Source organism: Phoxinus phoxinus, assembly GCF_949152265.1.
Source record: "Phoxinus phoxinus genome assembly, chromosome: 21".
In the NCBI taxonomy this organism is placed as follows: domain Eukaryota; kingdom Metazoa; phylum Chordata; class Actinopteri; order Cypriniformes; family Leuciscidae; genus Phoxinus; species Phoxinus phoxinus.
The window spans coordinates 15,452,148-15,468,281 of NC_136896.1; the positions used below are offsets into that span (position 1 = coordinate 15,452,148).

Below are 16,134 nucleotides of genomic sequence, written 5' to 3' on the forward strand. Positions count from 1 at the left end.
ATTCTAATTAAATTACAAAACTCACATTTAAAAACAAAAGACTCCTTTATGTGGTTACCATCCAAAAACGAGATCACATGATCAATGACACAAATGTGCTTATTTGATTAGACTGATTCATAAACACATTTGAAAGAGAAACTTTTTTCTAAGCAATGGCCTACAGCAGGGGTAGTTTTGCAGTATTTTAATTAAAGAAAATTACATGTACTAAAGTGCTTCTAACATTTACAGTGTATGTATAGTATATCAAAGGTATATCAATTATATTCAAATAAATGTAACAAAATCACAATGAATGCACACAATTTTGAAAGCATATTCCAATATTTAATGTCAAACGGTTTAAAGACAAATGTAGTGCCAAACCTACTGCACAACAGTATAAAAATCAGTTAATTATATATAAAATACAGGTATAAGATACAGGGGCAATCTATTATAGGGACATATACAGTAACGTTAAAAAAAATGCTATGATGAAGTTATATTTTTACAAACCAAGAGATGAGATTCAACTTTGTTATGTGAAAATATATTTGTTTCTTCGCTTTAAAGAACAAATAGGCAAAAATGTAAGCACAACATTTTACATTCTCAACTTTAATTCTATATCCTTGTGATTATTGGTCACTTTTATTGTAACTAAATGAAAGGCAACTTAAAATAGTTAATGATTATAAACGTCAGTAAGAAAATGCTTCAATAAAATACACCCACAGGTATATTACATTTACATTAATCAGGTAGTGATGTAATGATACCATAGATGTGGACATTTACTATAGTGACCACTGTAATAAAAGGTTTAATGAAGCTAAATGTAAGACATTAAGTCCATCTAAATGTAAAAGTAACAAACTCAGAATAATGTCCAGTATGTCAAGTGTGTCATTTCTGTAATATTCTTTCAGCACCAATAAGATTTCCATAAATATTGATTGTTTTCTAAAGGTTTTCCTGAACACTCTCACTTCAATTGTTCGGACAAACACCTGCTATATACACTTGCAGAAATATACATTTGTCTATTGCATCAGGAAGTCACTGCATGACTAGAACTAATGGATGGCAATGAATATGTCCTTTAGGAAAACACCTGATGAGCACTGACGCTTCTTTGATGAAGGCATTAGGCAGACATCAAGCTCAGTTTATGAAGCTGAAAAGAGAAAACACAATGCTTTAACAATATGGAAAAAAGATAAATCACTATTTTCAATATTGGTTCTGCATATATCAAAGAGATCCTGAGGAGGAGTGGGACTTCACATGAAGACTTTCAGAAACTGTGACAGAGCAAAGGGTGCACCTCGCTGGACACATCCGACACATGCCCAAACAACAACACCCAAAGACAGTGATGAAGTGTCATCCACCACCAGGAGGATGCAGGAGACCGGGAAGACCAAGGAAGACATGGAGACAGATGTTTCACGAAGAGCTGAAGAATGTCAGTGTCCCATGGGAAGATGCGGAGAACTTGGCCACGGATCGAATACGTTGGAGGACACTTGTTGCCCAATGTGCCCAGCACAGGACTTGATGATGATGTTGGGAGTTTATCCATAACTGTGGGATATATTTCTGTAAAGAGTGTAGCATAATTAAATGTTAAAAGCATGTTTATGTAATACGTCGTTCACTGATATGTGGGCATTTCTATGAATAAAAGTATGTCTTTAATAGCAAGCAATAATCATATGAACTCGTTTAAAAATAACATGATTTACATGCAAACGGGACAGTTATCAGCAGTGTAACTGATCTGATTACGACAAAATAATCGAGTATCTGATGTCATGTGACAAGTGCTTTTCCACTCTTGCAAACAGAGGTAGGTTATGAGGTTTGGAGAGACATCATGTATCATTGGACATTGGAACATGAACACAACAGACAGGGACCAATTTGTAATAATTTTAATGAATACAATGCAATTAATATAAACTTTCTGACAGTGTGTGGGACATCAGACTACTTTTCAAGAAGGGGCGCAACTGTTTTTTTTTTATATTTGCGATACAAATATCGCAATAAATATGTACAGGGAAGTAGCCAATGACAGCACTAGGAGTAAAAGCTGCAGGATTATGTACGAGTATACAAATATGTACTAGTATCGTACGAATTTGACAACTTGTTAAATCTTGTGAATTATTAAGACTTTGAGACTGTTCATACTGATTGGGCTATGGGTTTTGTAAGAACAGGTTTAAGAAACAACAAATGCTTGATAAAATGTTTGATTTAGGGTTAAAACCAACACATACATACCATTGCGAATATTTGCCTTTGCAGCTGTCCGCCATCTCCTCCGTTTACTTGTCCTCAAAAATAATGGGCTGACTGAGTCGGAAAGGCCCTTTTGGTCTTTTCAGCTGAAAAAAGAGAAAAAAAAATATCATTATGCATAATATAGGATTATTTAAAGGAAAAAGTACAGATTTTCCTTACAAATATTGGTTGCATTATTAAGCATTAAAAGCATGGAAGGTGTTGTGGTTAATATGCATAATTTACAACAATTATCACTTTAAAACTACCAATACTGAGGTAAAAGCATGGTAAGTTTTGTGATTGCTGTCCTTTACTACACCCATCACAGTAAAACTGAGGTTACTGAGGTAAAAGCATGGTTAGTGTTGTGGTTACTGTGCATTTACAATAAGTACCACATTAAAACTACCAATAGTGTGGTAAAAGCATGGTAAGTTGTGTGATTACTGTCTTTTTACTACACTTATCACAGTAAAACTAATGTTACTGTGGTAAAAGCATGGTGTTAGTTTTACTATAGGCCTACTTCTACTACACATACAAATTTGTAATTGTACTACTTAAAAAACCTGATATGAATATGATTAACTGACTGAAGGTCTACTCTAGGCATATAGCATATCACGTGACAGACAGTGCTTAATCACCATATAAACCATTTTCATAGAAAGCAATGAAACTCAAAGCCAGATATAATGCAGTGACTGAACTTGAGCTAATCTGATTAATTTCGACAAACAGAAAATACATTATATCAAACATTATTAGGACAGCGTATTTACGACTAACGTTACTTACCAACATCTGGCACACGTGAACTGATGCCAAATATCGCGATGTGTTCGGAATGAGACTTCTTCAGCGCGATTTCCTACTGATAAAATATACTTTTATAAATATCAAATAACAGCAAAGCAATCCAGCTTCCCTGGCAATAAGACAGAAATAATATAATTAAAATAAATACATAAACCATGATAAGATCTCGTGAATAAATGTTGATTAAACAGCTTCTCTGCTGCAGCCCGATAGGCAGAAATAATCGTGCTGTGATCACGAAAGATGCTTCCCATTGAAATACATTAGTTTAAAAAACGTGCTGATATCACGAAAATAACGAAATAAACGTGCCCGTGTCACGTTGCGTTGTTAAACTCACCGCTGAATGATCACGTGCGTTGTTAAACTCACCGCTGAATGATCACGTGCGTTGTTAAACTCACCGCTGAACGCGCTAAACCTTTGCGGGGACTTTGATATCAGATTGCAAGGGGTTTTAAACATCAAAAACCAGTTGGAGGGCCGGATAAAAATTATCTGAGTGCCGCCATTTGACACGCCCTGGAATAGATAATATTTTGTAGCCCAATGAGAAAAAAGTAAGTAAATAATTAAAACAAAATGAACAGCATTAGCTGCTACGTGTGAAAAGAAACCTGCTTTGGATGTATTATGTTCAGGACAAACGTAATAGCACTGCAATAGATTGGCTATATTAGGTTAAGGACCAACGTAATAGCACTGCTTATATTAGGTTAAGGAGCAACGTAATAGCACTGCTTATATGTTGGCATGTAACGTAATTGCGATTTGCAAAATAGTTTCCCCAGAACGTATTTCGTGTGATACAGGGTTGGTTTTTATAGTGAATATTTGGAAACCACATCAGCAGGGGTTAAGCCATAACCCTGACTGATCAACTATTTTCATAGGCAGTACAAAGCAGGTCAAATTGTTTGGGTATTGCATAATGAAAACCTTAGAAACATTGCAAAACAATGCGCTGAACGGTTTCAAGAAATGGAACAAAACCCTTACATAAAGGTGTAAAAGATATGATGGCAGCACTCCTACAAAGCACGCGAGGAGAGAATGTGTGGGAGAGAAAGATGGGAATGAGAGCTCTTCAGAAGATGTCTTGGAGATTAGACATGTGCTAAAGAGGACAGCATTGAGGGAAGACTTTATCCAGATCTTTTATCAGAATTGAGAAAAAAAAAAAAAAAAGGTAATTAATGTGAGAAAGGATTCTTGGGCAGAATTTCTGAGGCCTATATATCCATGGGGGCTGATTTCAGAGTCATTTCGTGAATCATATGAAAAGGGCCAGAGCACTGAGGACTGATGCATTAATAAAAGCTACGGAATACGAGGCTCTAGCATAATAACCATGGCCTTGGATTGCAGTGAAGCTACACCACAATGCAATTCAAGTGATGTCTGACATCATCAGACTTATTTTATTCATACAAAACATGTTTTACAGGGGCACACTCCTGCAATTCACCTCCAAACTCTGTGGGTAGAAAGGTTGAGATGGACCCAAACAATATTACTATTGCCTGAAATGAAAGGTATATGTGAAATCAATTTCTTTATAGCTTTCCCCCCCCAAGGAAGCAGCAAGATATCTTGAGTTCATTTCCTGTTTATGCTCTTCTTGGAGTATATGCTCTGTCTGCTTTCATAATCACGTTGAAGGGATCTGTATGAAACCATCACTGAATAAATAGGACTGTATATAAGTGGAAAGTAGAAGAACTTGTTCTGTTCTTGTTTTTGGATAAACATGTATCCCCAATATATTATAGAAGCACAACTGCTCAAAAGTTTGGGGGCTACATTTTTTGAAAGTTTCTGAAAGAAGAATCTTATGCTCACCAGGGCTGCAATTATTTTGAAATTTGTATTTATTAACAATTTATTGTGAAATAATATTACAATTTAAAATAACTATTTTAATATATTTTATTGTAATTTAATCTTGTGATGGTGAGGTTGAATTTTCAGCAGCCATTACTTCAGTGTCACATGATCTTTCAGAAATCATTCCAATCATTCTTGGTCCTCAAGAAACATTTCATCAATGTTCAAAACCTATATGAATTTTTTCCTTGGAACACAAGAACTGAAATATGTCAGCTTTATTTTCCACGCAATTACAAAAACGGGGTGCTTCAAAAAGAACTCGGATATAATCTATTTTTGTGTGATGGTAGTTTTGTGTTATAAACAGGCTGAAAATAAGTTATTATTAACCGATAATCGTGCCCTCCAGTAGGCCGTAAACCACAGGGGCCGGTCAGGAATCAGTCTGATTAAAAACCTGCTCACACCAAGAATGATAACTATAAAGATAACTTAACGATAACTAAAGTAGCGTCCACACCAACGAATGATAACACTCGGTTTATTCCAAGCGCACAGTTTGTCGTCTGCTGCTTTAAATGCTTGAGCTCTAAAGCGGAATGGATTCTGATTGGCTGTCAATCAATGTTTTTATCTTTCAAAAATAAATTCTGAAAGGGTTTCCAATGAATTGGTTTCTCTATGCAATTATCGTTGTAGTTGTGGACTATTCTTATATAGAACGATAGATTTTTTATCTTCATCATTGTCGTTGTAGTCATCATCCTTGGCGTGTGAACAGGCCTTTATGAACGAATCATTCAAACTGGTTTTGTGAACTGTATTCATTGAAAAGATTTAACACAAAAACAATGATTCCTGAATCATTGTTTTCAGACATTGCTACATTGCCACTCATAAACACACCAAAGAGAATTTCCTATTAATATAACATCTTGAAGATGTAAGTCACACAAAGTCATTGTATAACTTCAGATGAGATGGAATAAGCCATGTGGACAACTGCTTTTATTGAAAAGAGTGGATATATATAAATAAATAAATAAAAAGTATATTTCACAGAAGAAAGACATTTGGTTTTATGGCACTAAAATAATGAGAATAGATGAGTCAAGATATTTAGGGGAAGAGGGAGAAAAACCTTGAGAGGAATCAGACTCCGCTTGGGGAGCACATCCGCCTCCGGCAAGGCACATATTAAAATAAATGTGCATACAAGTGAACAAATTACACGTTTAAAACAAAGTTAAAAGCTTGTATACAAAATGTTCTATGTACAGGCACGCTGCGTAAATCCTGTGACATAAATAACTTAAAGAACATTAGGAAAGAACAGAACCAGGATTTCCACTTACAGGAGTTCAATTAGAGATCCCCTCTGACCCACTCTAGGAAGTGTCGGTCATATTAAGCCCGATGCGTCATCCAGATTCAGGAAGAGCACACTAACCAAAATACCTATGAATGCGCACACACACCAATACCAGCCCGGTCTCACCCCAAAACGTCATATACTGACGGGTCTTGACCATACGTCAACATACGACGAAAAGGGTACCCCTATAACGTCAATATGAGACGCAGACATAAGCGCACCAGCAGCGCCTCCTAGCGGTACCCTAACGCATACCTAAACCCAACCATACCCGAATCGTCACACATGGACGTTAAAGGGTACCCTTTTCGTCGTATGTTGCCGTATGGTCAAGACCCGTCAGTATGTGACGTTTTGGGGTGAGACTGTGTTACCAACAGAGGTGGGTAGAGTATCCAAAAACTGTACTCAAGTAAAAGTACTTATAGAAATATTTACTCAAAGTAAAAGTAACAATCTTAATAGTTACTTGAGTAAGAGTAAAAAAGTATCCAATAAGAAAACTACTCAAGTAGCTAGTTACTAGTTACTTCGGATCATAGGCCTATATATATATGATATATATATAAAACATGATATTATTTAGATAGTTTTTATTTAAATGACTATTATTATCCAATGAGAAAAGTATCCAATGAGAAAACTACTCAAGTAGCTAGTTACTAGTTACTTCGGAGGCCTATATATATATATATATATATATATTATTTAAATGACTATTATTATCATAATTAGATAGGCTATCTTTGCCACAAAAACAGAAGAGACAAGCATTATTTCTGCCATCTGTAGCCCGAAAATCATTGCCTGTCCTTTGGTTTGTATAATAGTAACTTATACAACTACAGTTGGATTATTAGACAATGTCGAAATATAGTGAATCTGCAGAGTTTTGCATTTAAAGGCATGTAAAGGGAAACATTGACACAGGACACAGAGAAGAAAGAGTTAAAACTCTTCACGTGCTCGCGCTGACCGCTACTGAACATCTGAACACAAACGACGATCAAACCCACATCGACGGATCTTCTTCTGTCTGTTCTCCAAAATGTAGCTAATCAAATGTATATTTCTGCAAGCATGTTTAAACTGGTCAACAGTGTCTAAGGCAGGCAAAGGCATTCGTTTTCAAGTTGAGTTCGCACGCCACTGCAACACACACACATTACCGCGGGATGGCGGGTGTTCATTTCATATGTGGACAATGGTAGCTTTTTTATTGTATTAAGTAAAGTATATGTCCAAAAAAACGGGTAATGTCAAGTAGTGCTATCATATCGTAATAATCTGTTTGGTTGTAAAATGTATTACCTGAATGAAATTAAATCGAATATCGTCCTGTGGAATCATTCATTCACAGACAGTATACGAAGATGTTCAACTAATAAAGATCTTCATCGCTGGCAAATATGATGCATTTGCAGATTTGCTTTCGCTTGACTGTACTGTAGGTCCTCGGCCACTTCATTCAACTTCTTGATGTTCTTAAATCTTCCTGTTACGACTTCACGAGTGTGAATTGAAAGCGCTTCAGACGATTCAGTGCGTGCAGGAACTGAACAGATCACAAACTGATTCGCGAACCGATCTGACAACTTGTTTAATGAAGTCTTTGAACAGAATCGATTCATTTGTGAATTGAGCATCGCTCCTGCCCAGAAAAAAGATACAGCGCGCTTGGAATAAACTACACATTTAACAACACGTATTGCATTAAAATAAAGTAACGAAAGGAACGTCGCTCAACGTAACGAAGTAAAAGTACCGTTTTTTCATTAGAAATGTACTCGAGTAAAAGTAAAAGTACCCACATTTAAATCTACTCTTAAAAGTACAATTTTTCCCAAAAAATACTCAAGTAAATGTAACGAAGTAAATGTACTTCGTTACTACCCACCTCTGGTTACCAATACACACTCAGACCCATAAACAGCTTCAGGGTCGTACAGGTGTGTTGTGAAAACATAACCCTTCAATGCCCGCTGCCAGACATCTGGCCCCAAGGATCAGACAAAACAATATCAGTTCACAGAGTTTTGTAAACGATTGTTCTGTGCTTTTTCTGTGTTGTTTTGCTTCTTTTTTAGCAGCTCTGTGCGCTATGCAGCGACCTGATAAGGTACAATCCAAACAGGATCTGTATTAGGTGCTCTAGTTTTCACATCACAACAGTGATGCTGCCAAGAAAAGTCTTGGCAGCACAGCAAAAAAAAAAAAAAGAGAAAAAAATTCACACTTTAATCTAGGATCTCCACAAAGATGCCACACCGTCCTATCTGCATGCTACATCCAGTTTAAACATTTCCCTAGTTTAAGTAGGTCTGTTAACTGTCCAAATGTATGGGTTTTTCAAAAGTTTACAATTCTAGTTTACATAAAACTAAGTTTAACTTAAGTTTACATTCTATTTTAGTTCCCGTCAGTTCACAAAACTCTTTTAAATTTAGTGGTATCCTGGAAAAATAAGTATAAAACAAACAAAGGCAGCACTATTTTACAGTGTCCTTGTTACATGTCAAATGTAGTTACTATAGTATTTAGAAAATGTTCATAATTACATGCACATAGCCCTAAACCAAACCATATAGTAAGTACATGTAGTGAATTATCATTACTCAGTACTTAAATGTATAATTGCACTGTAACATGAAGTGTAACCCAAACAAATGATAAAAATGTCATTAAAATTTAAAACTGATATAGATCAGGTATATGAAAGGATGGAAAACTTGAGGAAAATAAACTATTTAAATACATGCCCTGCCAAAAAGACCACGGGTAAGACGTGATTGAGGATTTGGAAAGAGAAAAATAAAGAGATGCACGTGTAGTCCAGTGAAATAACTTAATAAAAATATTAATAAATAAATTATACATTTTGATAAATCATGGAAAAAAACAGGTGAGCAGAATACAAATCCAACATATGGTATCTTTGGTAAACACAGCTTTGTACTTTATTTGTCCACATAAAACAGCAACCTTCACAAGTACAAAAATATGTGACACTGCTTTGCAATTTAAATTGAGCTGTGCAACTTTGTTTGATGGACTACATTCTAGTTTGAAGGATTCAAAAAAGATTTTTGTTCACCCTAAGATTTCGGTTCACCTTCAAATTTTAAATAAGTACAGTTCTTTCAGCAGTCTAACTTATTTGATTTACCTAAATTATATACAGACCAGCTACAGTGAGAAAATATTAGAAAATTAAGGGTTATATCATGAGACTTTGACAGGACTTACAGCAAAATCAAAAGCACCACTATTTTAACTACACCAGGTAAGGGGTTAGTTCATTTTTCTCCATTATAAAACTGACCACATGTGAGAGTGAGTGCATTTTTTTATTCAATTCTTCTACATTTTCATAATCACGGTTGCAAATGCATCACAATTCCATGCAAAGAAAAGCTTTATGTTTTTCAAAAAACATCACAGAGGCTGTATAGGAAGCCAAAACAATGACACTGTATTGTTTGTATAGTCGGTTTAATTTACTGAAATAATCCTTAGGAACAACCCCGAACCAATATTGAGATGAATTTATCTGCACCTGCCATACAGTATGAACAGAAAGACAAAAAGTAATGACCAAAGAAAACCCCTACATGAATAACAGGTAAATAAATATATCATGTGCCAGTCTTGTAAGAAAGTTTATTTATATTTAAAGACACCTGAAATTACATATTTTCTGGAAAATAAGTCTCATCTGAATAGAACTCGCATCATGTCCAATATTTTCATTGTTGTAATGACATTTTGTTATTACTTTCAGAATTAAATGTAAATACTGATCCATAAAATGAAATATTTACAAGCATTCTAAACACGAAAAGAAATCCCCACAATCAACAAAAATCTTTCAAATTGAATACAAAACCAATAATGAACTATAGAAGAATAAAACTTAACTTATAAAAAAAATTAAAGTCATTCAAATATCGGATCTACAGCAGTTCTTTTACTTTTCAAGGATGCGGGTATAGGGTTTTAAAGTGAATGTAAGAAGGAAAATAAATATATAAATAAATGTATTGCCAAAAAGAAAGAGGGCGAGACGTTATTGAGTTTTGGAAAGAGAAACAAGAGTTCCATGTGTAGTTTAATGGAAAAACTTTTAGAAAAAACAAAAACAAAACAAAACAAACATTGAAAATCAGGGGAGCACAATACAACAGAGCCGACATATGGCTTAATCCAAAGTTATGGGCTCACGTAGCCGTCTCATTCAGCACAAATCCAAATCCACAAATGTTTCCATATTTATAAAAGAACATTTGGGTGGCAATTTACATTTTTCAATTAAAAATTGTACGTTTTGGCCTTTCATTTACTCGACAATAGCGTTTTGGAGGCAAAAACTACACAAAAAAACCCGCACAAAAACACGAATTTATGAAAAAGGTGATGTCATACACATGAGTTCGATGGACTGCATTTTTCTTTGATGATAAATAGGCTGTGATGCCAAGTTAGTGATGTTAGAACTGATACAGTATGTTGTGTGTGCATGCATATTTGTGTGTGCTTTGCATGCTTGATGTTAATTTCATTATATAAGCCCCTTTGGAATATAAGTCACAGCAATAGGTTACAAAGAGTTCTTGTTAGTCTGATGTAAGAACATCTTAAGACGTGACTGCCACAATAGCCTACAGACAACATTATTCGGCTTAATGTACACGCTAAATTGAAACAATTCAGAATTATGCTTGTCCAGCAGTTGTTAGTGTTACAAACGTAATTAAAGAGCTTCACTCTTGCAAACCTAGCAGCATTACAACACTCAAGGACACACTTTAAAGAGACTTAAAATGAATATTTCACTCAAAAATTTTAATTCATAAAAGACATGCTAATCCTCAGATCCTAGCAAGGCACATGATATGGAATATTTAAAGATGCAGCTGCGACCTAGTTAGAATAGTCTCATCTCGTGTAAATATAGTGCAAAAAATGCCTCCCCTAATACATCAATTTCTAATTAGGGCTGTCAAAGTTAGCACGTTAACAAATTAAACTTCATTATCAGCAATAATTTAAAATGCACATATATCGAATGCAGAACTCCCCATTTACTCATGAATGGAGATAGATCTAACAGCTCTATATACAGATCTTTGATTTTATAAATAAATCAAATCTGGATGGGGCGTTTCAATAAGGTCATTTTTGTACCTTTTTTTTTAAACGGTGGAATCCAATTATCATCAAAGCTTAAGTATAAAATATCACCTCCAAGTAAAACTCACCCTCAAAAGACTATCAGTGAACGGCAGACGAACAGCAGAAAAACTTTAAGCACAATTAAGTCCAGGTGCATTTTTTTCTGTGCATTTTAGAGCAGTTTCACATTTAGTCTACACAAATTTAGTTCTCCTTTCTTAAAAAAAAAAGAAGAAGAAAAAAAGATTAACTTGAATATTAATTATTAAAAGGTAGATAGAAAAAGGGCTGTCAGTTAATCTTAAAATATTCTAACACTGATTCTCATTTTGAAGTTTTTCCATTTCGTAAAGCAAAGTCTGTTTACATTTACCATTCTTGAGAATTAAATGAATATGAACTGTAATGTAATGGCCTTTCAGCACCCCAGAGGAAATGGAAAATGAATGAAGGCCCCAGAAGGCGCACTTTGACAATCAGTGAGTCATTCAGAGTACGAGGGATTCATTCTTCATTTCACCTGCAGTCATACAGGACCGGCCGTTCCTCGTGTCATTTTAACATTAAATATAATCAGAGAAGCAGAAAATATGGTTTTAAATCTGTGGCAAAAGGTAACAGACACTCAGTAACACAGGCCAGTGATTGGCCAAAGGTTTTGTGGAGGTAATCCTCTATCTACTGTAATAAATTTATTGCACTGCAGGCTGCTATCACCAGATCCAACTGACTGCACACCTAGAGCCCTGCAAAGCCCCGTCAAATACTGCTGCTTATCAGGAACTTCACAACTTCAGTTCTCAAGTTTCTGTTTGGCAAAATATTTTTATGATGCTAGGCATATAGTGGGGTGTGAGTGTTTTTTTTATTTTATTTATTATTAATATTTGAATACTTTTCCCCCAATGCAAATTACATTACCAGTGTAACAACTCAAGTGAAAAGTTGATTTAAAAAAAAACATTATGTGAAATGTACACTACTATTACAAAGTTTGGGGTTAGAAAAAAAAAATGTGGTGCACCAAATAAGCATTATAGAAGCAAAATTCTTTGTCATCGAATTACATTTAAAAGTACTATTAAAATAGAAAATATTTATTTTGCAATTGTAATAATTTCACATTATTACTGTGAATATTACTTATAATGTATAGTACTTTCAATGTACTTAGTGTACTTACATAAGAAAATACTTTCAATATACTTAGTTACATGGGTTAAGGTGAGATTTAGGGGTATGTTCAGGGTTAATACCTAGTAACCCAGTTGGTGTCATTACTACAATTAGTACATAGAATGTACATGCGCTACAAGACTGTAAAATAAAGTCCTACCGAGAATTCTTTCAAAAACCAAAATAGATCTTACAGACCCCAAACTTTTGAATCATGTTGTATTTTGTGTCCCCAAATTGTATTTGAGAAACAACCAAAGGTCACAAATTTGATTATGGTGACCCATAAGTAGCGCAGATTATCATATATTTAATTGTTTTTTAGATTATTATTTTTTCTCGACATCTAGGTTGAAGAACAATTTTTATTTCCAGATTTTCAAATGTGGACTCAGACTTTTGGACTTTTGGACTCAGACTTTTGGTCAATAGATGCCTTCCTACCATATTCTTCTTTATTGATGTAGAAGTATATTTACAAACTTCTTGGTTGCATATCTGCTTCTCAATCTGGACAGATATGAAAAATAAAAATATAGATACAACTAGATGAATGGATATACAGTTGTAATCAAAATTATATAACCCCCAATTGACCATTCGCAAAAGACCCGCCCCCCCGCCTTAGTTACTGTCGCTATGTCTGACAAGCTACGTACGCCGCTCTCACGCCACACCATGTTCTCACGCATTGAAAAATACATTGCGGAGCAGAGAGGACACTGGCAACACGCTGACAGACCAGGTTTCTTTTCGGTTACTTTTGATATTAAACGTATTAAACGTCTTAAGTCTCAAATTAGATCATTTTTTTAAAGAAATTTAAACAATACCGTTTTGTGGCTCTTTAATGTGCCTGACAGATCGCTGTAGAGCCTCAGTTAAAGATGCTCGTGAACCGATCATCTCTTCCTTCTAGTTAATTTATAGCATCACATTAACATGAATGAAAATAAGAAGGAATGTTGTTATAACCGCGAAAAGGTGTCAGTACACTCCATTTTTCAAGTTCAAATCCTCCCATGTTATTCTACTAACTCTCCTGACTGCTTTGTCGGACAAATTGGCGGATGGCGAAGTATGATTGGTCAGATCACCTGTCAATCAAGCTCCATGCGAAGGGTCAATTTCAAATCAGGTTTATTGGCAACATTTACAGACTTTCAAAAGTAATTGAAATAGCTAGTTATTTTTGCAAATACAACTGAAAATGCAACTTTTAATGACTTTGTCGAGTCACGTTTGAGTCAAAAGAATGGTCCAAAAAGTTAAGAGAAGATATCATCACCCTTCACAAAAAATAAACTGTTTTTAAAGATACCGCTGGAAGCATAGTTTGCAAAATAAAATTAAAAAGAACAGTAGTTACACTACCTGGATGGAGCAGAAAAAGTAAGCCATCAACAGCTGCTACCAGATTTCTGAGAAGGCTGGTTCAGAAAAACCCTCAAGTGACTGCAAAAGACCTGCAGCAAGACATGGTGGCAACAGGCACTGAGGTTTCAGCTTGCACAGTAAGGCACATACTAAGTGCATGCCATAACTCCAAGACATGCACCACTGCTGACCCAAAAAGCTAAAAAAAGTCAGCTCCAATTAGCTCAATCACATATATAAGCCACAGAGGTTTTGGGATTCTGTTTTGTGGAGCGATGAAACAAAACTGAAACCTTTCGGCCCTATGGATCAGTGGTATGCCTGGAGGAAGAAACATGAAGCATATTCTGAAAAGAACACTGTATCCTCTACAGTCAAGCATGGTGGTGGCTCTGGGGCTGCTTTGCGTCCTCTGGCACTGGAAACCTGCAGAGCGTGGAAGGCAAGATGGATTTATTGAAGTACCAGAAAGGGTGCCCTTAGCTGGGGCATCATTGGACCTTCCAACAGGACAATGATCCCAAGTATACTTCAAATTGCTTGGTTGCAGAAGAAGTCCTGGAAGATTCTACAGTGGTCATCACAGTCACCTGACTTGAACTACATAGAAAATCTCTGGTGGGATTTGAAGGCGGTTGCAACACACAAACCCAATAATATTACTGAACTGGAGGCCATTGGTCATGAGTAATGGGCTAAGATTCCTCAGAAACGCTGCCAGAAGCTGGTGTCTGATTGCATTTCGTTTGCAGCAGGTCATAACAGGAAAATTATGTTCTACTATGTACTAAAGATGCTTTCCACAAAGGGGTTGAATAATTTTGAGACTGCAGAAGTCATTAAAAGTTGCATTTTCAGTTGAATTTGGGGAAACCACTTTAAGCATTTGTTATGTTGAGCTATTTCAATTACTTGTGTTTGATTTGTTCATTGCAAACAGCTGAAAGTCAGTAAACTTTGTTATTTTCTAGGATGAAATACAGGAGAAGAAGTAAACCTGTCAATTTTGAGCAGATTATGTTTAGGGTTGCATCCCTCCTCTCCGTTTCCTCCTTTAACAAGCCAAGTTCTGTTCACTGAATTGAAGTTTGAAACCTCCAGCCTCCACAAAAACACATCAAGCAACAGAGGACTGACATCTGATGAGAGCATAAAAGATTCATTCAACAAACCGGTAAAGCCAGTGCTAGATTAGCATGATTCATGGGTGCAGCAGCATCAATCAAGTGATCGTCTTCTACTGGCCTAATCTCTCGGGTATGCAAAGAGTAACAAAGAAATGTGGAGTAACACGGGTCAGGAATTGGTGCTGCAGTGAGAAAAAGCATATTCCTCATTACACGGCAGTCTTTGGTGACAGGGCTATAAATGTAAGTGTGGGAGGAAGCAGGTTGTCAGATGCCTAGAGGGTGGTATGCAGTGACTGTCGGAGAGCAGAGCTGTAATTGTGGAGGAGACTGGCAGGCCCACGGTGGCACGCTCTGAGAGACCGAAACGGACCGGTTGAAGCATACGTTACATGACTATGGAGGTGGTCGCCCTGGCTTTGATTGGTCAAGCTTTGTTGTGTTCTTGGAAGGCAACATCTAAGAATCCATTCTTAGAAGTTAAATGTGGAATATCTGCACCACTAATATCACTAAACAAAAATTATTTTCAAAATGGTTTCCCCCAAATACAGTACCTCTCCTAATCTTTCATTGGTTGGCCAAAAGGACAGTCCTGCCACAAAACTTTACCATGTCAGGTTGATTGGAATGCTCCAAAAAAAACAAAAAATGTCATAGTGCCACTTTCGGAAGCCTACAAGTGGTTGTCCCTACATATCAAGCCGGGATAGGAAGTACTTTAAATCTGAAGTGTCATTTTTTTTCGATGTTAAATATGGTGACGAGCGCGTCGGAGCTGTCGTCTTGCACGCAGGAGCGAACGACGTCAGGCTGCGGCAGACGGAGGTTTTGAAAAAGGATTATAGGAACCTAATCGAGACGGTACGCACCGCATCGCCTGAAATAACGATCATCGTGTCTGGGCCGCTTCCCACGTATCGACAAGGGCATGAGAAGTTCAGTAGATTATTCGCGCTAAATGAATGGTTAATGTCA

General features: G+C 36.1%; 1 protein-coding gene and 1 long non-coding RNA gene across 3 annotated transcripts in view; both read right to left on the reverse strand.

The window, feature by feature from the left end:
• Positions 1-16,134, reverse strand: part of ca10a (carbonic anhydrase Xa) — a 162,437-nt gene that overhangs the window by 103,508 nt on the left and 42,795 nt on the right. The window lies entirely within an intron of this gene.
• On the reverse strand, positions 313-3,897 carry LOC306989757. The gene is made up of 3 exons (XR_013795724.1): positions 3,079-3,897; positions 2,278-2,381; positions 313-1,587 (listed from the first exon to the last, which is right to left on the reverse strand). It is a non-coding gene; the product is annotated as an uncharacterized lncRNA (long non-coding RNA).